This window comes from Chelonia mydas, chromosome 4, assembly GCF_015237465.2.
Source record: "Chelonia mydas isolate rCheMyd1 chromosome 4, rCheMyd1.pri.v2, whole genome shotgun sequence".
Lineage (NCBI taxonomy): Eukaryota > Metazoa > Chordata > Testudines > Cheloniidae > Chelonia > Chelonia mydas.
The window spans coordinates 11,783,762-11,806,983 of record NC_057852.1 but is presented as its reverse complement, the minus strand read 5'-3'; the positions used below and the strand labels follow the sequence as shown (position 1 = coordinate 11,806,983).

At 50.6% G+C, this 23,222-nt stretch overlaps 1 protein-coding gene across 2 annotated transcripts in view; it reads left to right on the top strand.

Moving 5' to 3' along the window:
• The window catches only part of RBPMS (RNA binding protein, mRNA processing factor), a 175,353-nt gene that overhangs the window by 11,283 nt on the left and 140,848 nt on the right, over positions 1 to 23,222 (top strand). The gene's annotated exons all lie outside the window — the stretch shown is intronic.

Genomic DNA, 23,222 nt, shown 5'->3' with positions numbered 1-23,222 from the left:
CAGAAACGTGCCTGCTGACCTGTGGCTGGTTACATGCCGGAAGGTGCGCATGCACTGTCATGGCAAATGGGGTCAGTGACTTGGGAGCCGGGATGTGTGGATCTGGCTTCATGCTTGGTTTTAATCACGGACCTGGGGTCTGATCCTGAGAAGAGGAATCAGTGGAGGGTGCTCAGCTTCCCACACGATCAGGCATTTATTAGCATTAAATATACCAGGGGCCCAGCCCTGCCCAGGAACAAGGCCAAAGTAAAGGTTTGCCCTGGCAGCATGACTGTATCAGGCTGGGGCAGAGTCAATCCATCTCCCGGGGCAGAGTGGGAGCCCCGTTGCCAGGACTTTCAAAGGAGAAGCACTAGCAGATGTCTTGTAAGGGCAGATCCTGCCTGGACTGCATAAACCCTGGAATACAAGACCCGCAGGATGGCCACAGTTGGCCTGGCTCAGCTGACTTTGGCTCATGGGGCTCGTGCTGCAGGGCTGAAAATGCTGTGTAGACATTGGGACTGGAGCCCGGGCTAGAACCCTCTGGGCCCAGGCTGGAGCCCAAGCTCTGGGACCCCACAAGGGCAAATGGCTACACAGCTGAATTTCACAGCCCTGCAGCCCCAGCACCAGTCAACCAGCCCGGGCCAGGCACGAGTGTTTAATCAAATGCCCTCCACCTCTTCCAGCTCTACCTCCTGATTCTGCAGTTCTATTCCTATGTGATGGAAGCAGGGCTGAGAATGGGGAGTCACTCCAAAAGATCAGAGCAAGCACTTGCCTTGTGGCTATTCTATAGTATAGCCCTCTTTAGACCCTTGCTAGTCATTGAGTGGGGCCCTGGGGATGTTCCAGTTGGGAGTAGATATTGGTGACAGCCAGGTATTTCTTTGAAGCGGTTTGTTGACTTAAAGAATGCACGAATCCCTGTGTCTCTGAATGCAGAAGGAATGAAATAAAGTAGCAGGAAACAGCTTCATTTGCTCAGAGCACCAAGTGTGCTCTCTGCAGCCTGCACTCCTGGCCCAAGAACCTCTCCCCGGAGTCAGCCACCATGCCGTCAGCTGCTGTTGAGTCCTGCTGGCTGGCTGTGTCACGCTGAGTGATGTTCTTGCTCTCACCCCCCGCCCCAGCTCTGCAGTACTCAGCAAAAGCCCCTCTGCCCACACAAGCCAAAATTCCTGGGCTGACTCTATTAGGCCTTCTCTTGGGTATGGCCCCTTAGCTGTCTCACAGTTCTCTTAAGTGAAGGGATCCCACATCAGTTTCAAGGACCTTTTGACTCCACCCCTAACAAGGCTTAACACAGCTCCTGAGCACTCCCAATGCATCTGTGCTTCTAACTGCAGCCACATCAGAGCCAGCAGCCTCCCTGCAAGCAACTGCTGGGGACCTTCTCATAGCAGGGCCCACCTGCTCGGCCCCTCGGGGCCTTACCCATCATAGGGGCTCTGGGTTGAAGACCTGAGCTGTGGGCATCCTAGCCTGAGCAGCTGAGGAGTAGGGTCAGGCTAACAGCTGCACAATTATTACAGGACTGCAGCCCAGAAAAGGGGACTTTACCATGAGGGATAAAGGCCCTGTGCCAAGTAGGGCCAGCTCTTCCAATTTTCCATTCTTCCTATTGTTTTCTCTAAAGAATTGCCCCTAGATCTCTTAACTTGAGCGCACTTTCCTGTTACTCTTGGCAATCCCCCTGCTCGAGGAGCTAGGGCTTGCCATGTCAAGACATGCTGCAGAGACCTTGTTACGGAATTGTTAAAGCAATGAAAGGCCCCTGATCACAATGTGCAGATTAATATTGAACTGAACTGAAACTCAAGATTTCAACATTTCCAAATCAACTTTTTTCAGAACTTTTCATTCCCCCAAAAGATTTGATATTTTGACATTTCATCCCAATTTAGAACGACACATTTTGAGCTATCACAATTTCCTGTGGGACAGAAAGTAAGACTATGGTAACGCAAACCCAAGATTATGGCTGTCAAGGTTCCTTCCCCACTCTGAACTCTAGGGTACAGATGTGGGGACCTGCATGAAAGACCCCCTAAGCTTATTCTTACCAGCTTAGGTTAAAAACTTCCTCAAGGTACAAACTTTGCCTTGTCCTTGAACCCTATGCTGCCACCACCAAGCATGTTAAACAAAGAACAAGGAAAGAGCCCACTTGGAGAGGTCTTCTCCCCCAAGATATCCTCCCCAAGCCCTACACCCTTTCCTGGGGAAGGCTTGATAAAAATCCTCACCAATTTGCATAGGTGAACACAGACCCAAACGCTTGGATCTTAAGAACAGTGAAAAAGCAATCAGGTTCTTAAAAGAAGAATTTTAATTAAGGAAAAAGTAAAAGAATCACCTCTGTAAAATCAGGATGGTAAATACGTTACAGGGTAATCAGATTCAAAACAGAGAATCCCTCCAGACAAAACCTTAAGTTACAAAGAGACACAAACAGGAATATACAGTCCATTCAGCACAGCTATTTTACCAGCCATTAAGCAAAAGGAAATCTAACGCATTTCTAGCTAGCTTACTTACTAACTTAATGACAGGTTTCAGAGTAGCAGCCGTGTTAGTCTGTATTCGCAAAAAGAAAAAGGAGTACTTGTGGCACCTTAGAGACTAACCAATTTATTTGAGCATAAGCTTTTGTGATGAAGTGAGCTGTAGCTCACGAAAGCTTATGCTCAAATAAATTGGTTAGTCTCTAAAGGGCCACAAGTACTCCTTTTCTTTTTACTAACTTAAGAAGTTATGAAGAGCATTCCTGATCTGTTCCCAGCAAAACCATCACACAGATAGACAGACCCTTTGTTTCCCCCCCCACCCCCCGGCTTTGAAAGTATCTTGTCTCCTCATTGGTCATTTTAGTCAGGTGCCAGCAAGGTTACCTTACCTTCTTAACCCTTTACGGGTGAAAGGGTTTTGCCTCTGGCCAGGAGGGATTTTATAGTTCTGTATACAGAAAGGTGGTTACCCTTCCCTTTATATTTATGACAACGGCTATACAGAGTTTAGATGCAGATAAGGAGTTTGTTTTGGTGTTGTCTATTTGGAGTATTAAATTAGAGGCATTATGGAACCAAAATGTTTAAAGTGGAACATATTGTTACACCCCAAAGCAGTGGCAGATGCAGTAAAAATAATCAGGCTGTTTCATCTCAAATGCAATTGCCTAGAAATCAGAAGTTGAACTTTGGCAGCAAAATTGCAAACCACAGCCCCTCTAGGTCAGCCTGAAGGCCCCCAAACCATATAGATATTCCACTGAATAAAGTCGGTACATAGAACAAAAACACTGGATAGTGTTGTTAAAGATACAATAGAACCATCATCTAACTGTGCTATACCCATGCCTTACGTTTAGACAGTCAGAAAGGCATTACAGTTGAAAATAAGGTAAAAACTATGAAAAGCTGAGTGAACAATGCAAATCCTCATAGATTCCACTCTCTTCAAATAATTTCTCCTATATACTTAGCAGAGTGATTTCAAAAATGAAACTGATTAATAAGTTACCTACATCAGGGGCCCCAGTCAGAAGTGATTTACGCCTTCTGGCTGTGAGCTCATATTTCATATGAGTTACATGGAAAACCTTCGCAACAAGCTTCTCTGCAGCAATTTGCTCAAATTAGTAATTCAACAGCTGAGGTTTCTCAGCACACAATGCTAGACTCATCTAGGGTAGAGAGTGTGGAGTGGAGGGCCAGCGCTAGGTTTTTTGCACCCCAAGCAAAACAAAAAGCCCTCCGAGAGCGCAACTGCCGAAAAAAAAACAAAACAAAAAAACAAAAACACCAACAACCCAGAATGCTGCCCCTGGAATTGTGTCACCCCAAGCATATGCTTGGTTTGCTGGTGCCTAGAGCCAGTCCTGGTGGAGGTCAATAGAGACGGACACACCCCCTCCTTCACTAGAAGTATTATCCTTCAAAACTAGTTGTTCCAAGGCACCTTACAAAAATTGTTCACTGCTAATAACAGCCTGGTGGTCTAAAGAGGGACTCTCCAGTTCTACGGGTAGGAAGAGCAACCCTCTTCAGAGCCTGAATGAAGGGAAGAAGAGAACTGCATTAGTAGCCATAAGGATATCGATAGTTAATTAGGAGAAAGAGAGATTCATGGCTCTCTGCCTTTCTAGGCATGACCACATGCAAGCATTCCTCATGACTGTAATCAGAGGATCATCTTTGATGTGGCCAGACACCATAGAATTGCTAGAAGACCTTGCAGTCTCACTCTACATCCAAACCCCAGAAAAGAACAATGTTGTGGATTGTTCTGACTACAGACAAGGAAAGACTGATAAATAAACAACACTATGGCTTCAAAGGTGGAAAGGGCACAATGAACACCATTATGAATTTGAAGCTCATATTAGAAAGATCAATTGAAATGGGGAAAACAATGTACTTCGGTTTCATTGACTTCCAGAAAAGCATTTGACAGAATCAACCACTGCAATTTGCTCAGCGTATTGAGATCTGTAGGGACTGAAACACAAATGCTGAGTAAGAAAACAATTATACTGGAATCACAAGGTGTCACAGGGCACAGATTCACCCGGCAGCACCTTCTGCTGGTCATCTCAGGGAATTAGCATCCAGCCTCCAGAGCGCCTCATTCAGGCCATGTCTCACCACCCCTGGCCTCCCATGTCCCTCCCAGACCGCAGTGCCCTTGTCTTGGGTTCTGCCCCCTGGCAGTACCCCCACCATTCTGGGTCTCCCCCTCCCAGGGAAACCCCACCCACTATCTCCACCTCAGTCTTAGGCTACTGCCAGTCACCAACTAACCCCCACTCCCTGGGCAGACTGCAGTATAAGCCACTCATCACAGGGGAGGGGGTTTGGACCTGTTGCCTCTGCCTACCCATGGCTGCCCCTGGAACCCCCATACCTAATAGGCCTTTCCAGACCAGAGCTCCCATCTCCTCTGGCCCTTCCCCAGCCCTGCTCCAATCTAGGTGTCCTGCTGGCACCTTGCAGCCAAGCCCTTATCCCTCTCCAGGCAGAGGGAGACTATCCTAGAACTTCTGGCTCAAAGCCTTTATAGAGCCAGATGAGCCCTGATTGGGGCATGGCCCCTAGCTGCCCCACTTCCCCCAGTCAGCCAGGGTTTCACTCCCTTCCCCAGCCCCAGCCCCCTGCAGGGCTTTTCCAACCCCTTCAGGGCTGGAGCGGGTGCTCACTCCGCTACACAAGGTGATTATAACAGCAGATAAGAAAATGAAAATCTAAACAACATTTATAGTGAATGTTTGATGAAATGAGTTGAAGAAACAAAAGAAGATATGAAGATGAATGGAAAATGGGTGAATAACATTCGCAATGCAGATGACACAGTGCTGGTAGCTGATTCAGAAGGTCTGATGAAGTTAGTGGAGATTATATATGAATATGGCAAAGAATATGGGCTAGCGTGGAATGTGGACAAGAAAAAAAATACGGTGGTATGCAAGAATCCTGGGAAAATATGGGAGATTCCAGTGAATGACACAGCTATACAGCAAGTGAGAAATTATCGCTACTTGGGAAGCATCATTACAGAAGATTGAAGACTGGATACTGAAGTCATCACCAGGATAGCATAAGTGAAAGAGACATTCCGGAAGAATAAACATCTGATGAGAAGGAACATAAATCTGAAGACTAAATTCTAACTCTTAGAAACTTACATTTGGTCTGTGTCAAATTACAACTGTGAAACATGGACATTCAAACAATCGATAATAAAGAAATTACAGTCCTTTGAATTATAGTGTTCTAGAAGAATTCTTCTATATCATGGATAGATTTGCCTAACAACCAAAAAAGTGCTGGAGATGATTGGACTCAGCAAGCACTAGTCATCTCTCATGAAAAGTAAGATTCAATTCATAGGGCACATTTTAAGAGGATCAGCGGGCAATGCATATTTATGGGCACTGGAAGGGAAAGCTGATGACAGAAGAACACGAGGCAGAAAAAAAAAGATCTTAGAGGGATGATGTGGTATCCTGGCTGGATCAAAAGGGCTGTTCACCCACAAAGAGAGCAGGGAATCATGCAGAACGGGCTACCATGGTTGCAAACCTCCAGTGATGGAGATGCCACATAAGAAGAAGAAGAAGGGGATGTGGCCCATTGACTCCAGTGGATAGGGGGCGATTTACCACATTTGGAGATTTGGCCCCTTCCTGTTGCTATAATTTCTGTAAAGCACTGTGCCTCCTGTTGTTGTTTGCCTCTGTTCTGTTCAGGGAAAAAAGACTGCATGGACATTCGCCATAAATAAACAAGATTGCACCAGAGAAACCACTGACTTGTATCATCCATTTCTTCCCCAGTGAAAGCAACTCAGCAAGGCCCTGGATATTGGCTAACTGCTCGGACTTAAAAGAGACGACCGTACGACTACATGGGAACCTCTCCCACTGAGGAGTTTGGGTTTCAAATGTGGCACCCAGTCCAAGTTTGTCCTGTGGGGTCTCTGGAATCATAAGGCTTGCGAGTTGATTTAGGACTTTTTTCATCTATGGGAAGCACAGCAGTTTGGGTTTATTCTGGACCCAGGAGAGAGGTGCAGTTTGAGCTGAGTTGTGGACAGCACTTATTTCTAATAGGAGGCTTCTGGCATGGCCTTTCTGGCTCCTTGTTGTCCAGCATGTGCAGATAGCTGGGCTGGGAGTTGGAGGGAACACTATGGTGGGGGGGGGGGGTGTCTCTCTTTTCCTTGTCACATTTTCACTGTTTCTTGGTTCTTTGCCTCTACCATCCATGCCGTGTCAATCTGTGACCATTTTCATTCTCTTTGGATCCAGCTCTCCTGTTCCCTATTAATTTTCATTTGTGTGTGTCCCCCCAGCCGCCTGCAAGCTCTAACCCTCTGGAAAGGGAGTGGCCAGCACTGAATACAGGATCCAGGTGAAGGTACACCATTGCATTATACAGGGGCATTATAGTTTTTACCCATCTCATTCCTGCATCTTACTGTTTTCTGTGGGTTTTTAACTTTTACTGCATGCTGAGCAGAAACTCCTTTTTAACCTCGTTTTTCAAGCTGATGCATAGGCGCCGACTCCGTGGGTGCTCCAGTGCTGGAGCACCCATGGGGGAAAATTAGTGGGTGCTCTGCACCCACTGGCAGCCAAGCTCCCCCCGCCCCACCTCCTCCTCCCCCCCCCCGCAAGCGCTCCATGTCCCCGCTCCTCCGCCTACCTCCCAGCGCTTCCCACCCAGCCATTTGGCGGTGTGCTGGGAGCGAGAGGGAGGAGCGGGAATGTGGCGCGCTCAGGGGAGGAGGCAAGGCCGGGGCGGGGATTTGGGGAAGGAGTTGGAATAGGGGCAGGGAGGGGGCGGAGTTGGGGTTGGGCAGAGGTGGGAGGGGGTGGGGCCTCGTGGAAGGGGTGGAGTGGGGGCAAGGCCAGGGGCAGAGGGGGGTCGAGCACCCACCAGTGGGAGCAGAAGTCAGAGCCTATGAGTTGATGGAGTCCCTTTGATTCCTATAAGAGATCTGTGCCACACTGCAGCAGTTACTTCAGGAGTTTGCGTATAAACAAAGCTCTTCTTTCCCTAAGCGCTAGGTACCCTGGTTATGGGTCCATCATTAATTAATACCTAGACAGACAGTGAAAATCTAGGGAAGTACAATGTCAGGTCTATGTATTCAGGATGTGTGATTTCAGCTCTTGGGGACTCTCTCGTGGCATTTCATCCCACACAAGATTCCTGTCACAGTTCAGGGCAATTGAACCTGTATTCCCCCTCTGCGGCCCACTCTGGGCTCCAGGCTCTCAGCTCTCACCTCTTGGGGGCAGACCATGTCTTTCTCCCTCCTGACTGGCGCGGGGGGCAGGTGAACTGGCCGTTGGGGGAGACTAGTCCCACGCCCCTCTCCTTCTGCCTGAGACCCTGCCCCTCCCTCTCCCCTTTCAACCTCTCCCCCTGCCAGAGCACCCCCACCGCAGCCGCTGGCACCCCCAGCCCCAGCGTGGGTGGGGCCATGCCGGGCCGTTTGGGGAGGCACAGCCTCCCCTGGCCTGTGATACTCGCCGCCCAGGCTGACTGGGGTATCTCCAGGCTGCACGGCTCCCTGACCATACCGTGAACTCCACAGCCAAAGAAAGACTGCCTAAGCCGGCCTGCTTGGCCGCTCTCCTCAGCGATGGCCCACAGCTAAGTCACCACACAGCTCTTTCGAAGCAAGCACATCCATTGTTAACATGAAAGCATTACCGAGAAAATGTATGAACGCAACCCTGGAACGCAGACGCATGCTACTAAGCTCACCAGAGGCTACCCCAGCTCCAGCAAGGGCTCTGGCCCGCGAACAGTCCCTCCAACCCTTCCCTAAGGATGGGGCCCCCTCAGGGATCAGGGGTCCTGCCTGATGACAGGTTTCAGAGTAACAGCCGTGTTAGTCTGTATTCGCAAAAAGAAAAGGAGGACTTGTGGCACCTTAGAGACTAACCAATTTATTTGAGCATAAGCTTTCGTGAGCTACAGCTACATGCATCCGATGAAGTGAGCTGTAGCTCACGAAAGCTTATGCTCAAATAAATTGGTTAGTCTCTAAGGTGCCACAAGTCCTCCTTTTCTTTTTGGGGTCCTGCCTGTTTGCTGGATCCGGAAGAAGGCCCAGAGTCAGTTTAAACCCAGGGGTGGCAGGTGTAATCGGCCACAGCTGCTGCGGACCCGCCACCGGATACCTGGGCCATGGTGACCCCACCTCTTCCCCTCCCTACTCCGCTCCTTCCCCGAGGCCCCCACCGCCTGCTGCTGCTGCTTGGTGAATCTTTCTCCTCCCCTCCCCTCCAGCCCCCCCCCCCGAGGTCCCCACCTCTCCCCACATCCCTCCTCCTCACCCCGCCCAACCCACCGGAGGGGTAAAGGGGTGGGGAGGGATGTGGCGAGCAGTGGGTGCGGAGGCAAGCGGTGGGCAAGCGGGGGTGTGAGGTGGGGTGCAGTGAGTGGCGGGGGGGGGGTGGCGCAGCAGGTGGGGAGGGACACTTTGAGCAGCTGCGGGAGGGGCCAAGCAGGGAAGGGGCAGGGCAGGTGCGGGGCCTGGGCGGAACGGGGGTGGAGTGTGGACGGGGCTCGGGCCAGAAGAGGCAGGACAGGGAACTTGCCTCCCTCTGGGGAAGCTTCCGCTGCCGCCCATGAAACCAGGCTGTAGATCTGAAAATCCTTTCTTTGTCTGTCGGTCCCTGAAAAATCCAGTCTGAACCAGTCCAGGCCAACCTCTCCAGGGGGTGGGGCTTGTCTGCAGGTGTCCCAGCCTGGGTGAATTTACCTGAACACCGTTCTCAGTTCCTGGAGGAAATGCAGTTGCCCTCCCCCTTGGAAATGCATACAATTCCTGGCCCATCAGGGTACATAGGCCAGTCATTGAATGCAATGGACTCCAAAGATATGCAATTTAATTCAATAGGGTTTTTCCAGGAGATTGTAGGGCATTGTCATGTCCGTCATTGTGCCATCCCAGCTTGTTGAGCCAAGGAGAGAATTAGGGCTGTGCAGAAACGTGTGCAAAAAGTTGCGAATCTGGGAGCGTTTTGCACTCGCTCTGCAAAGCAGGAGAAAAGTGTGGCCAATTGGATGGATGGAGGTGTGAAGTCATTTGGGCTCAGCTGCCCTAGCTCTACAAAGAATGTCTGTGCACTGCTTTAAACAAGAACTGGTCTGCAATGGTGCATCACTGCACCCCACACAGCCCCTGAAGGGCTTAATGTGGTTCTGGGAGGCCATTTAACATACCTGGTAGCACCTGTGAAGGAGACAGAAGTAGAGACAGCCAGGCTTAATTGAGGAGGAAGCCCGGCTGGGTAGTGATTATGCAGCTAGCCAGCAAGTTTGCAGTAGACAGGGGTTGAAGGGCGGGGATGGGGTCTGCAGTCACTCTCTGGGGAATAGAGGAGGTAGGAAATGGTCTATGGCGGCAGTAAGGAGTCTGAGGGAGTGGACCTTTATTGCCAGCTACAGGGTGCCTGGACTGGAACCCAGAGTAGACGGTGGCTCTGGGTTCCCCTACCAGCCACAGAGGAAGGGCTGAGGTGAGGGGTGTATGGACCATGGATCCCAGAGACAGATGGAAGACTTGCTGTAAAGTCATTGGACTACAGCTGGGTTAGACTCTCTGTTACCACAAAAGGGGTGGACTAAACTGTGACTTGGCCAGAGGGCCAGGTTGTGGGAAAAGAGACCACCGCAGTGAGGGAACGACCGCCACAGGGGGAGACAGCCCCTGTGCTGCACCTGGCCATGAGGAGGCGCTGCTGTGGTGAGTGAACGCTTTTATGTGGTCAAAATGATTTTTTTGTTCTTCATAAAGTTTTGATTTTTTTCAGCAGACATGTGAATATCCAAAAAAGTGACTGGAAACTAAAATATTTCAGTCAAAACTGGAAAAATTTCAATTGTGAAATGCTTCTCTAGTGCCTCATGGGCATTGTAGTTCTGGCTTGTCATGCTTTCAGTCTCCTCCATAGGCCAGGAAACTACATCTCCCATAATGCACTACAGCCTCACCTCTTGGAGTTGGGACATGGTGCATTATGGGAGATGTCTGGCTGGGGAGCCTAGACCATAGGGGAATGGAGACATAACACACAAGAATTACTCACCTGTGAGGCATTACAGCAGCATTTCCCAATTCATATTTTTAGGCCAGAAGGGACTTCCGAAACCCTCAAAATCAGGACCCTATAAATGAGGCCCTTAGGGCTAGATTTTGAAAAGTGTTTAGGTATCTAAAGATGCAGATAGGCACCTGGTGGGGTTTTCAAAAGCTCCCAAGGCACCTGGGCACTTTTAACTCCCACTTCCAGGTGCCTATCTGCATCTTTAGTTGCTTAAATCTTGTTAAAAATCTGGCCCTTCAGTCTTTGTGAAGGAGTCTGTAATGGCTTGACTTTAACAGGCTGCCGACTCTCGCAATCTTAAAGCAAGTCTCACAATGTTTGGTGCTTCATTTAAAGCCCCAGCTCCTGGAATCTGGTGTTTGAGGGAATCTTAGCTTTCATTGTTTTTGTTTTTTTTTAAAAAAAGTGCATGTTTCTAGCCCCTCTCCTGGTTGCAGAGAAAAGCTTGAAAATGTTGTGACCTGAGTGCAATCTTCAGGCTCAGGAGCTAGATGGGGAAGTATAGGATCCCCAAATGTATTAATTTAAAAAACAAAACAACAAAAAAAACATGATTTTTTTTTTAAGCCCATCTCCTGAGGTTTTGTGGGTCTGACTCCTGGCTTTACCACTCTGGTTGGCAATGGTGCTGAAAGCTCCTAGTTTTGATAATGTTGGTGCTAGTGTCTATCCTGTCAGGCAGGGGCAGGAGTGCTGGAACAGGCTGTTGGAGCATTTGGTTTCTTAGGCCGTTGTTTCCAATGATATCAGCAGTGCAGTGGTCCCAGTGAGGCCTTTGGGTTATTGCCTCGTTTTGCTCAGAGGCTGGGGGGGGCGGAGGGGGGCATCCCAGGTCACAGTTCCAGCTGCAGTGGTTGGCTTTGCTTGTAGGGGTCAGTTTATCAAGGGTGGGGGGAGGGCGGACTGGGAGTGGGCTCATTTCAGAGGCTGGATTTTTCCCTGCAGAAGGACGACAAATCCTGATGTTTGCTCCTCTTCTTTCCCGCCACCCTGGATCTGATCCTCTCAAAACTGCTCCAAGTGAGGAGGTGAAAGGCCAGGCCAGGGGTCCTGCCCAAAGCTACGCGCGGAGCCGCTCCTGCAGACAGTGGCCTCTGCGGAATGTGCCTATTCTGACCCTAACACACGCCCACAGTGCGCACACTGGGGAAAGCCCCTCCAGGGTGACAGCAACAGCTGCCTTTTATCTCCCTTATCTCTATCCGCCTGGCACAATCAGCATTTCTCTGACTCTGGGGCCGTCTTGAGGCTTGCATCTTGGTGTGAGCAGCTCCCTGCCCCCATTCTGATCCTGCTGAGGATGGGCAACCACCTCTGAACTCCCCCCGTTAAGGGAAGTAGAGAGCCAGGATCCTCCCAGGGCTGGGGGTGGGGGTGTGTGCTCACAGGACAGTCGCATTCATCTCCACCAGATCTGCCCCGCCATTGCCGGGCTGCTGGTCTCCTAAGGCCCAGAATCCAGTGAGGGAGTTGATGTTTGGGGGTAGTGTAGCCAAGGTGTTGTCTCTCACCCCTCCACCCCCTTCCCCACATCTCTTGCCCCTTTTGCTGCTAGCATTCTCCCATTAACCCACTCTGCTGTCTGCACAACCCCTGCATAGCTGTCTTCCATCCTCAAACCCAACGGGACCTGGGCCAGAGACATCCTGGAACTCCCCACGTGGCTCTAAACCCAGTGAAGACCCAGGCCATGTGAGTCCTGATGAGAGCCACCAGCCAAGCAAAGGCTTCTGGGAGAAGCCCAAGGCTGTGGAGGGCAGTGAGCAGAGAGAGGTCAAGGGCTGAACTCAGGCCAGCCCTTACCTGGACTAGCAGCAGCCTACCAAGGGGTTGGAGTGAGCTCTGTGACCAGGCTGAGGCTCCAGCCCCTGACTGGCGTGCACATGTCGGGACAACGGACATATGGCAGAAAAGACGTCATTTTTTCTGAGCAGAGAAGAATGTTCTGCTTTGTTTACGTGAGGTCACAAAGTCCCTGCTCTAGGGCAGATACATGCTGTTAATTCCATTATGAGCGCTTGACTCCCCTGAACCGGTCTACAGGGTTCTGACCAGCTATATTTAAAGGACTTGGTTTTTACTCACTCTTTCAGGGAACCTGTTCATGGATCAGGCAGGGGACAGGCCAGAGTGCAGGGACTGAGCTCGCTGCTCAGCAGACTTAGAGCTCAGCACAGAGGCAGAGAGCCAGCTGCTTGCTGGGGTGCATTGAGGACTGTTGGAATTGGAAGCTATCGCTGTAGGGAGAATAGGGAGTGTTTCCTGGGCCTGCTTGCAGGGTGGGATCGCAGCAATCAATCTGGAAAGAGCCCTTAAAACCAGGTGGGGTGAGTTGTGCCTCGCTGTCTTAGGAAGCAGCCTGTTTTCTCTGTGTGTGGGTTTTTTGGGTTCTTGGGTGGTAATGTTGTTCTGACTTGTAATTCAACCTTTCAGCAGGGTATTTATGGTTTTATCTAATTTCTCTGTGTTTGCCATGACCGTACCAGAGAAAAGCTGGCAACAAGGATGTGATTATAAAAATAAAGGAGAGAGTGAAGATAAAATGGCTGCCCCTGGCAATAAGGGCAGTTTCCAATTTAATGAAAAGAGGATTTTTTGCAACATATACAGACTAGAGCAGTGTTTTTATGCGAATATTGATAGGAAAACAGCCCTTTGTTTAACGCTGGTGAGAAAAACCACATTTACCATGCTTAACCTTATGTCTTCCACAATAATCTGGTGAGCTGGAGTATCAAGACTGAACAGAGATTCTAAAGAAACATTAAATTTGTTAGTCTCTAAAGTGCCACAACTACTCCTGTTCTTTTTAAAGAAACATTATGTGCCCACCACCACTTTTTTCAACCAAATGTTCCACTAAGAAACCAAATCGAAGCAGAGAAGTATCTCTGCATTTTTGGCAAGCCAGAAAAAAACCCACAATTTGCTACTTGTTGTTTTGGTAACTTTCTGAAATAGGCTCTCAGAGATCACTTTCTTTTTGGACACTTTGAGTGCTGTGTATAAAAAGGGACTTCCACTGTGGAGACTGCTCCGTTTGGATCCATAAAGAAACCTGTGTTAACATTTACCAAGTGGAAATTTTCAGTAATATTTTTGTGATTCTTATGTGTGCCTCAATTTCTTCCTACACTTTGCATTGTTACCCAGTGGGTGAAGAAGGGGTAAATCTGCTCCTGAGGCAGAGCAGGAGACATGAAGAGTTGTCCTGTAACTGTCTGGGGTGGTATGAATGGGTCATTAAAGGACTGGTTGAAACCAGACCATCTCAATGGAGGATCAAGACAACGGGAGCCCCAAGGACTGAACAATTAACATTGGATAGTGGGAACCTCCAGCAGGTGGAGCATGTGAACTCCGCATGACTCTGCAGGAAGACAATGGCCTGAGAAGCGTCAGGGGGCTTAGGGTAAGAACTGGCCTTTGGAGAGAGAGAGAGAGGGCTCTCACTTGGGCCTGAAAGAGAGAGACTGGGAGAGAGCCAAAAATGGAGACCACGGCAGGTTGGCTGGGGGGAGCACTGGCTTAACCAGAATGGACTATGACTAACCCTTTATGTCTCTGTGCTAGCCTAAGGACTTCCGATGCTGTGTTCCTACTGGCTAATACACCCTGCTCTGTTTTGGAAAGGCTGCCTGGGGTCACTGAAATACGTGCTGAGGTCCCTGAAGAGTGTGAAAGTCTCGGATCAGGAGCCTGCCTCAGCTGGGGCCTTGCTGGGCAGATCTCTCGGCGTGAGGCAGGAGAGCTGGAGCCCAGAGGCTCAGACTTGAAGGCTCTGAGGCTGCATGGCCAACCCTTAAGGAAGAGGTGGGGCCCCTTGGGGGTCTGGCACACTGAAGGGTTCCTCCAAGGGCCTGTTTAAAAGCTGGGGTGTAGCACAGATCCTGTGGATCCCTGACACCTGGTCCCATTGTGCCAGGCCTGGGAAGAACCCCCACAGTGGGGGGAGGGAGGGGTGAAGAAGCTGATGGTCAGCCAAACAAAACGGAGGGACCCCTATTTATGCAGTTCGGGGCCATCACGGACATCACCCTGGCAGGAGCAGCATGTCGTTAATAAGCTGCAGCGCATCAAGTGCGGTAAGAGAGGACACTCTGCCTGGGCTTGTCACAGGGACCCGCAGCATAGCAAAGGAGTCACTAAGAGGAAGCCGTCAATGCCTATGAGCAGGAGCCACTGACCTAGTTCTGTGACTGGAGGAATCAAGCTCAGAGGCCGGTTGTCCCTGGATGAAAAGATGCTGGAGATGGCCCAGACCTGCAACGGGCCTCTCACCCCCCATCCCCCTTGTTATGTTAAGGTAACTGGCAACGCTGTGATCGTTACAATGGGAATGGACGGAGGAGTGGCCAGGTGATTTCTGAGGGGGTTACAAGAGAACTTTGCCTGCGGTGAGGTTGAGACACTCATGTGCTTTTACAGAATTACCCTAGGGGCAGATAGGAGGGGTAGGCAGGCTCCCTGCCACTGTAACTTGTAAAGGTATTGGTTAGAGTTAATTGGAAGGGAAGGAAATGGACGCCCACTGATGGGCAGAAAATGGCTATAGAAGCTGAACCTGGACTGGAGTGGGATGCACCATATGCCAGACAGAGTGGGGGAACTGAAATTAAAATACAAAGCTAGGTCTACTCCACAGTCTACAATGCAGACAAGTCCAACGAAGCTGTTTTCAAGATGTCCATTACGTACTAGAGCTGATTTACGTAGACCAGACTTATTTTGAGCACTCAATGAGAGCCAGCAGACAGGGAAAATCCCCACACCATAAACCTCCCAGATTTTTCTTCCTAGGGCAGCCAGTGTTGCTATGAAATCACAGGGGAGGGATGAAGTGGTGAAAAGGTGTGGCAAAGCAGATACTGGAACCAGTGGCATATTTGGTAGAGGTAGAAGGAGAGTTAATGAAGAGGCCCCTTGATCAACTCTTACCAGATAAAAGCTCAGGGAACATAAGAATGGTCTGACCCAGTATGGCCAATGGTCCATCTAGCCCAGTATCCTGTCTTCTGACCGTGGCCAATGCCAGGTGCTTCAGAGGGAATGAACAGAACAGAGCAATTATCACATGATCCATCCCCTGTTGTCCACTCCCAGCTTCTGGCAGTCTGAGGCTAGGGCCACCCAGAGAATGGGGGTTGCATCCCTGCCCATCCTGGCTAATAGACATTGAGGGACCTACCCTCCATGAACTTATCTAATTCTTTTTTGAAGCCTGTTATAGTCTTGGCTTTCACAATATCTCCTGGCAATGAGTTCCACAGGATGACTGTGCATTGTATGAAGAAATACTTCCTTTTGTTTGTTTTAAACCTGCTGCCTATTAATTTCACTGGGTGATCCCTGGTTCTTGTGTTATGTGACAGGGTAAATAACACTTCCTTATTCACTTTCTCCACACCAGTCATGATTTTATAGACCTCTATCCTATCCCCCCCGTAGTCTCTTTGCTGAGCTGAGCAGTCCCAGTCTTGTTAAACTCTCCTCCTAGGAAAGCTATTCTGTACCCTTAATCTTTTTTGTTGCCCTTCTCTGTATCTTTTCCAATTCTAATATATCTTTTTTGAGATGGGGTGTCCGGAACTGCACTCAGTATTCTAGGTGTGGGCGTACCTTCGATTTATAGAGTGGCATTAGGATACTTTTTTCTTATCTATCCCTTTCCTAATGGTTGCTAACATTCTGTTAGCTTTTACAGTAAAGCTGGAAGCTGGAAACTGGTAAAGCTGGGTGTAGGTTTTTTTTTTGGTGACTGGAGGAGGTGGCAGAGAGAGGGAAAGCGAAAGCACTCCTGCTGGGGGTAAGCCAACCAGCCTCATGAAGGACAACACAGGCTAGGTGTCACTTTCTCTTCCTGGCCAGCCCTACCAGCTGTAGCAAACTCGCAGACTTGTGATCTTGTTTTTGTTGTCATTATTGTTAGGGCTGTCAAGCGATTAAAAAAAATTAATCGCATGACATTGTAAATAAGCAGGCAGCAGTATTTCCCATAAATGTAATCCGATTTGTTTGTCTTAGCGATTGGCTAAACAAGAAGTAGGACTAATTGGACTTGTAGGCTCTAAAGTTTTTTACATTGTTTTGGTTTTGAGTGCAGTTATGTAACAAAAAAAATCTACATTTGTAAGTTACATTTTCACAATAAAGAGATTGCACTACAGTACTTGTATGAGATGAATTGAAAAACACTATTTCTTTAACATTTTTACAGTGCAAATATTTGTAATAAAAATAATATAAAGTGAGCACTGTACACTTTGCATTCTGTGTGGTAATAGAAATATTTGAAAATGTAGAAAAAAAAATCCGAAAATATTTAATGTTTAACAGTGTGATTAATCGCAATGAATTTTTTTAGTTAATCATGTGAGTTAACGGTGATTAATCGACAGCCCCCCATTTTCCCACCAGTTCTCCTCACGATCCCTCCAGTGTGGCCACCCACTGAAGGGAGCTGTTCTCTCATGCTATGCCATGGCTGCTAGGAAGCCACGTGGCATTTGATAAGAGTAAAGGAGCCTTTCCTCCCTCCCTCTCCTAACAGCAAGAAAGCCTTCAAGTAAGGGCAGCTCAGGGGATTTCTACTTTGCCCCCTTCTGAGCAGTGCCCCGCTGAGCCCCAGGGAGAGATCATGGGGTGGGTGGAGAGCTGGCAGGAAGTGCATGGGGCGTTGCGAGGGGATTCTTCGGCCTGGTCAGGACTGCGCAAGAAGCTGGGGTTTGGTTGGGCTCAGTGGACAGGAGCAAGCTGGGCGGGTGCTGCCCTCAGCCATGTTGCCTAGTTAAGGCAAACCGCCCAGGTATTTACACCCGTTCCTCCTTATCCTAGGATTCCTGGGAGTTGGGCATCTAACCTGCTTGGCTGCTCCTGGAAATCCCGCCCCCCCCCCCCAACAAGCTGCAGCTTTAGGCACCAAAACACCTTTGAAAATCCAGCCCTGGGTGACTCATCCAGCAGCCCTGAGCCTGGGGCAGAGATGGGAGCAGATCCCATGCCCCCTGCCTATGTTAGTGCTTGAACCACAAGCCAGTCCTGCACTGCCATGGGTGAGCCATTCGCCTCCCTGTTCACTCTGCATCGCTGCAGGGGGCGCCGAGGTGGCTTCAAGGTGGGGCATGGTCTGTGCAGCCCCTTTCCCATCTGCATCACCCCTCAGCCCTTTCCCCATGGATCTTCTACCACTCAGCGCCGCAGGTTTCAGCCTTACAAACCAGGACAGGCCTCGATTTCTCAAACATAGTCCAAAGTCAATGCAGAGAGAGTTCTCCCCTCCCCTTCTCCCTCCCCCTCCCCCTCCCTTGTCTGGCCAGCCCAGATTCCAGGCATTCTGGCCTTGATTGCTCATACAAAGCACCTATCATCACCTGCTCCCAGGGCTCAGAGTCAGCAGCCGCCCATGGTTTATTGCGAGCATTGGACTGCTAGCTGCATTTAAACCAAGCCCATTTCAGCCGTCTGCTACGGGCCATGGTCTGGGTCACTGCAAATGGCAGAGGAGGAGGAGGTGGGGTGGGGGAAGGGAGAGATTATCAGCCCATCTCAAGAAAACAGCATTAGCTGAACACACTGTTAAAATGCAGGATTGGCTAAAGCTGCTCCCACGTGCATGACACCCATATAAGGAGCCATCCACTCTCTCAGGGCATGTCTACACTGCAATTAAAACCCACAGCTGGCCCCTGCCAGTGGCACAAAGGGCTGTTTAATTGCAGGGGTAGATGCTCGGGCTGGAGGCCGGGTTCTAGGACCTTGCAAGGTGGGAGAGTCCCAGAGCTTGGGCTGCAGCCTGAGCCAGTTAAACAGCCCCTGAGCCGATGCGCTTGAGTCAGCTGGCACAACAGGCTAGCTGAGGGGTTCTGATTGGGGGTGTAGACACGGCCCCATCACCACAGCGTGGGTGCACCTCTGTGCTGGGGGGAGGTGATCTTAGCCCCATTCAGGCCCACACACGTCTGCCCATGGCTGGGCGGGAAGCCTGTGACACAGCAGAGACTTGAACCCACATCTTGGAAGTCACAGGCCAGTGCCCTGCTCACCAGCTTGTCCTGACTGTCTGCTGAGCGCTCACCTGGGCCCCCTGCCAGGGGATGGACGCTATGTACCGGAAAGGGCTCAGCTGCGCTGTCAATGTGCTGTTTCCACACGCCCAGAGATGGCACTAGACTGGAGGCTGAGTTCAAAGTGCAATTCAGGTCATCTCTGGGGGCTAGGACATCTGGCAGAACCTAGGGATGGGGGTGGGAGGGAGCAAGAGGGCTGCAGTGGGCTAATTGCAGGGACTGCAGTGGAGAGTGACTGGGTTAGTATAGGCATGAGACTGGAGAGGAGATTTTAACAGGCAGGGAGGGATTCCATTAGGTGGGGGGGGGGCGGTTGTTCTAAGGGGTCCTGGGCAGCCCGAGTACAGGATTGGTTCCCTGCCAAGGAGAGGGCAGCCAGGGGAGGGCTGCACCATAGGAAGCTAAGGCTGGAAAGTTTGTGAAAGAGCCTGGAGACAGGGAGTGGTGTCTGACAAACAAGAGGCCCGGCCCTTTCACTGAATGTGTACTATTGTTGCAGACAATGGTGCAGATCACTGCCCCTGCTGGCTCTGGACCTTCACCTTTGTGGTACATACAGGGAGAGGCCTGGCTGACTGTAGTAGCCCCAGCCCAAGAGAAGGTGGTCCCTGCTGCCCCAGGAACACTGTACAGCGCTGCACTCGGTGTCTGTCACTGGGGCTGGCCCAGGTGGCTCTCGGTGAGTTGTCACTCAAGGCCAGTCTGCAGACAAAGTTCCCGGGGAGAGGAGTTCTGCTCAGCCAGCGAACGATGCGGGAGACGCTTTCTAAATTCACTAGGAAGCCGTGTGGGACTGATCCAGCTGTGGGTTGTGTTAAGCCGTGTGAAGGCAGGACATGTTTAACATACAGAGCAGCTCACTGCAAAACAACCGCGGATGTCTTCTGCCTTCCCTGTATCCTTAACGATGGCCCCACAGTGAGATTGTGCGTTAAGAGCATGAAGCATCCTATATCTTGCCATTGCCAGTACATGCGTTGTTTCATCAATTTCCCACACAATGCTGGGATCTTCACCGCAGCGTCACAAAGTTCCTCTGGAACATCTTGAGGTGAAAACAGCTGCTCTCACTCAGTGACCTGCTCCCAAGGGGTCCCTCGTGCTCACTTCAGTGCAGAAAATGAGTTTTTCTTGCTTTGAGCTTCTGTCCATACTGCAGAGCCAGCCCAGGGAGGGGAGCTGGATGCTGCCCCGACTCAGGCATCACTAGCTGCAGGGTCAACTGCTCTTGCTTTTCTCCTCTTGTGATTTGCAGAGAGCTACAAACGTGTGTGGTTTCAAGCAGGGTAAGGCATGGCCCAGGGCACCTATTTTGCAAGTGACTTGTGAGTTATCTTCTGTAACCAACCTACTGTGCTACCAAGCTCACTCCTCTCTGCTTTTATTAGGTCACATCTGCTTCACCCGCTGCTTTTTGAAGGTGCTTTCTCCATGTAAATTCCCAAATGTGGAATGTCAGAGAATGATGCAGGGCCACAGGACACTGCACTGGTTCCGACGAGCAAACTCCCCGACAATCATGTTTGCAGCTGGTAGGTCCATAAAGTGGCAGGTTGCTTGTGTTGTGTTAAAGTTAAAATGGAAACATCCAAGTGGCTTAATTTGGGAACTGACCACTAGCTGTTATCAAAAATGGCAAAAACCAAAAATCAAGCAGCAGCCTTCCTGGCCATGCACAGAGCGAGCAGATTATGACTGCTTCCTGGGGGCTGGCCTGTCAGTGACCCATACTTTAAGATAGGGAGATCCTTGGAGAGGAAGACCCTGATGACATCATTCATGGGCTTGTGTCTCACTCATGCAGCTGTCACAGAGCTACACTTCAGCTTGTAAACAGACAACAGCCCCTGGTTGTGCCAGCCCCCCCAGGGGTCCAACGCTTCCTTTAGGTTAGGCCACGTGGCCTCAGAACTTCTTAGACAGCTTCTGGGCTCCATCTTTCCTGTTGCTCACCATGAGATCTGCTCAGTGAGTCCAACTGAGAGAGACTCCTTTCGCCACTTCAGGGATCATTGCATCTCAGCAAGTACGGAAGGTCTCTGGCCTGATGCAGACAGGAGGTCAGACTAGATCAGTGGTTTTCAAACCGTGGGTCACGACTCAGAACTGGGTCACGGAATAGAAGGGACTGGGTCGCGCTGGCTCTGGTCAGCACCACCAACTGGGCCATTAAAAGTCCCACCAGTGGTGCTGCCCGGCTAAGGCAGGCTGGTCCCTACCTATTCCGACACCGCGCGCTGCCCCCACCCCAAGCACCGGCTCCACACTCCCATTGCTGGCCCCACCCCACAACCCTCGCCCCTCCCACACCCCTCATCCCCAGCTCCGCTGGGTCGTGGTCATCAACAATTTTTCTTCAATTGGGTCACCAGAAAAAACGGTTGAAAATCTCTGGACTAAATGATCACAATGATCCGTTCTGGCCTTGGAATCTACGAAGCATTTGCAATAATCCCAGGCAGCCTTTTCAAAACAGAGCTGGGTGTATTAGCCACAGCATCGGGTTGTCCTTAGGTTAGCACAGGGAAGCAAAGGTACAGCATAGTCTGTACTGGCCAAGCCAGCACTCTTGAGCCATGCTGCTACAGGAACCATCTCGGTCACTTTGTCTCTCCGTCCCAGGTGAGAGCTGCTGTGTCTGTCCAAAGGCCAGCTCTTAACCCAGCCAGTTGTCCCCTTTGTTCTCCAGCTCAGAGCCTTTGCTCTGCTTCCCTGCAGAGAGGTGGGGGGAAAACCTCCTTCATCTTGGTTGGTTGCTAGGTGCAAATGTCCCGGCCATGGTATTCCCATTGTCTTTGCAGACCCTTCATTGATAGGGGTCCTTTCAGCCAGTGCTCTAACAATCCACTCATTCATCCCATCTCTGACCATGCAGTTAGGTGAGACACACACCTCCTGTCTCCTGCTCTGCCCCACCACAGCTGCTTAACTCTTCTGTACCTACTGCATAGCAACTCCTGGTCAAGTAAGTTATGGCCAAGAGTATCATTCACAACAATGTTACAAAAACTTCCCACTTCAGTACAACAGCACCCTGCCCCCGTACTTTGGCCTGAAATTCAACTAGGCCTGGGAAAATATTTTGGATGGGATGCAAATTCTTCATTCATCCATTTGTTCAGGGTGGCAAGAATAGAGGTGGTCCTAGAAGTGTGTACACACAATCCGAGGGATAACATGGAGCAGCGTGTTATCGGGGGCCCAGGGCAGGCCACACCCAAGGGTTACCTCCAAGGGAATGAAGCAACTCCCACAGGTCAGGGAAGATCCTTCATTTTGGATCCTCCTCCAAGCATCTCCTGCAAGGGGCTCTGGCCCATGGACACCGACAGCGTGCTTCCCTGTGTATGCTCTGTTCAGGACAATGGGGCTGTGAGGGCCTGGCGAGCTGTGCCAGTGTGCCAGGGAATCTGGGCCCTCGGGGGGCGGGAAGGGTCTGTCAGAGTGGGTAGGAACCCTCCAGGGAAGGGGGCACATGCCGCATGTAGGGGCGGAGCCCGTGGGTCCCTTTGTTATTCCTGTCCTTTCCCGCCCCAGTGACAGGGGATTGCGCAGTGTGAGATCTCTCTCCCTCACAGGGGCAGGCTGCGTTTCAATAAGGCGCCTCTTCTGGCCCCTGACCATTGAGGGGATCTCTCGCTTGCACTCGGTGTCGGGGATTTGGTGTGTGGAGGGACAGTCCCGTCTCTCCTCTGCCCTGCCTGCAGCACAGTCACTCTTCTCTGGGCTCGGACTGCGCTCAGTGGGGCGAGAGGGGGGCAGGGGGGCCTGCAGTAGGCAATGTGCAAGGTCCGGGGGGCGGGAGAAGAGTGTGACCGCAGCTAGATCTTGCAACGGGACCTGTGCCAGGGGCGTGCCCTGCTTCAGTGGGGCTCGGTGCGGATCTAGCCGAGCCCAAGCCGGCACCATGAAATGCGAAAAGATACCAGTTTGAAAGCGCCCTTGGTGAGGGAGGCTGATTCCAGAGTATGCTCTCTTACTCCTCTTCCGCTCTGGTGTATTTGGAGAAACCCAGAGCAAACACAAAGTTGGCTCAATGTAATGTTCCTCCTTCATGTAATCCACAAATCCCCACAAGTTCTCTGGCTACCTGCTACTGAAGGGAGTACCTCCTGGGCTGTTGCCTTTTCCAGCTCTGATTTCAGAGATTCCCAGGGGGTAAGGCCAAAAGGAACCATTGTGATCATTGAGTCTGACCTGCATTTTGCAGGCCCCAGAATCTCACTCAGGGATTCCCGCACCCTGCCCAGCGACTGGTGCTTGACTAGACTGTGTCTGTTAGAAGGAGACCCCTTAAAAAATAAGTGGGTGGTGCCAGCCCCAGGGGTTTGCATTGCCAGGGCCCCCAGGGAGTGATGCCAGTTTGGCTGTTGATGCCAAAAGCGGAGCAGGATTAGGGTCTGAATTAGTGGCAAAAACAACAAAAACTTCCAGTCCCAGTGCTCTGTGGGCCCCCCCCCCCCCCAGTCCCATGTGAGGGGGAGCAGGAGGAGCAGGTGCTAACAAAAAGGAGGTACAAAGTGTCCCAGCAGAAGTACAGCTGG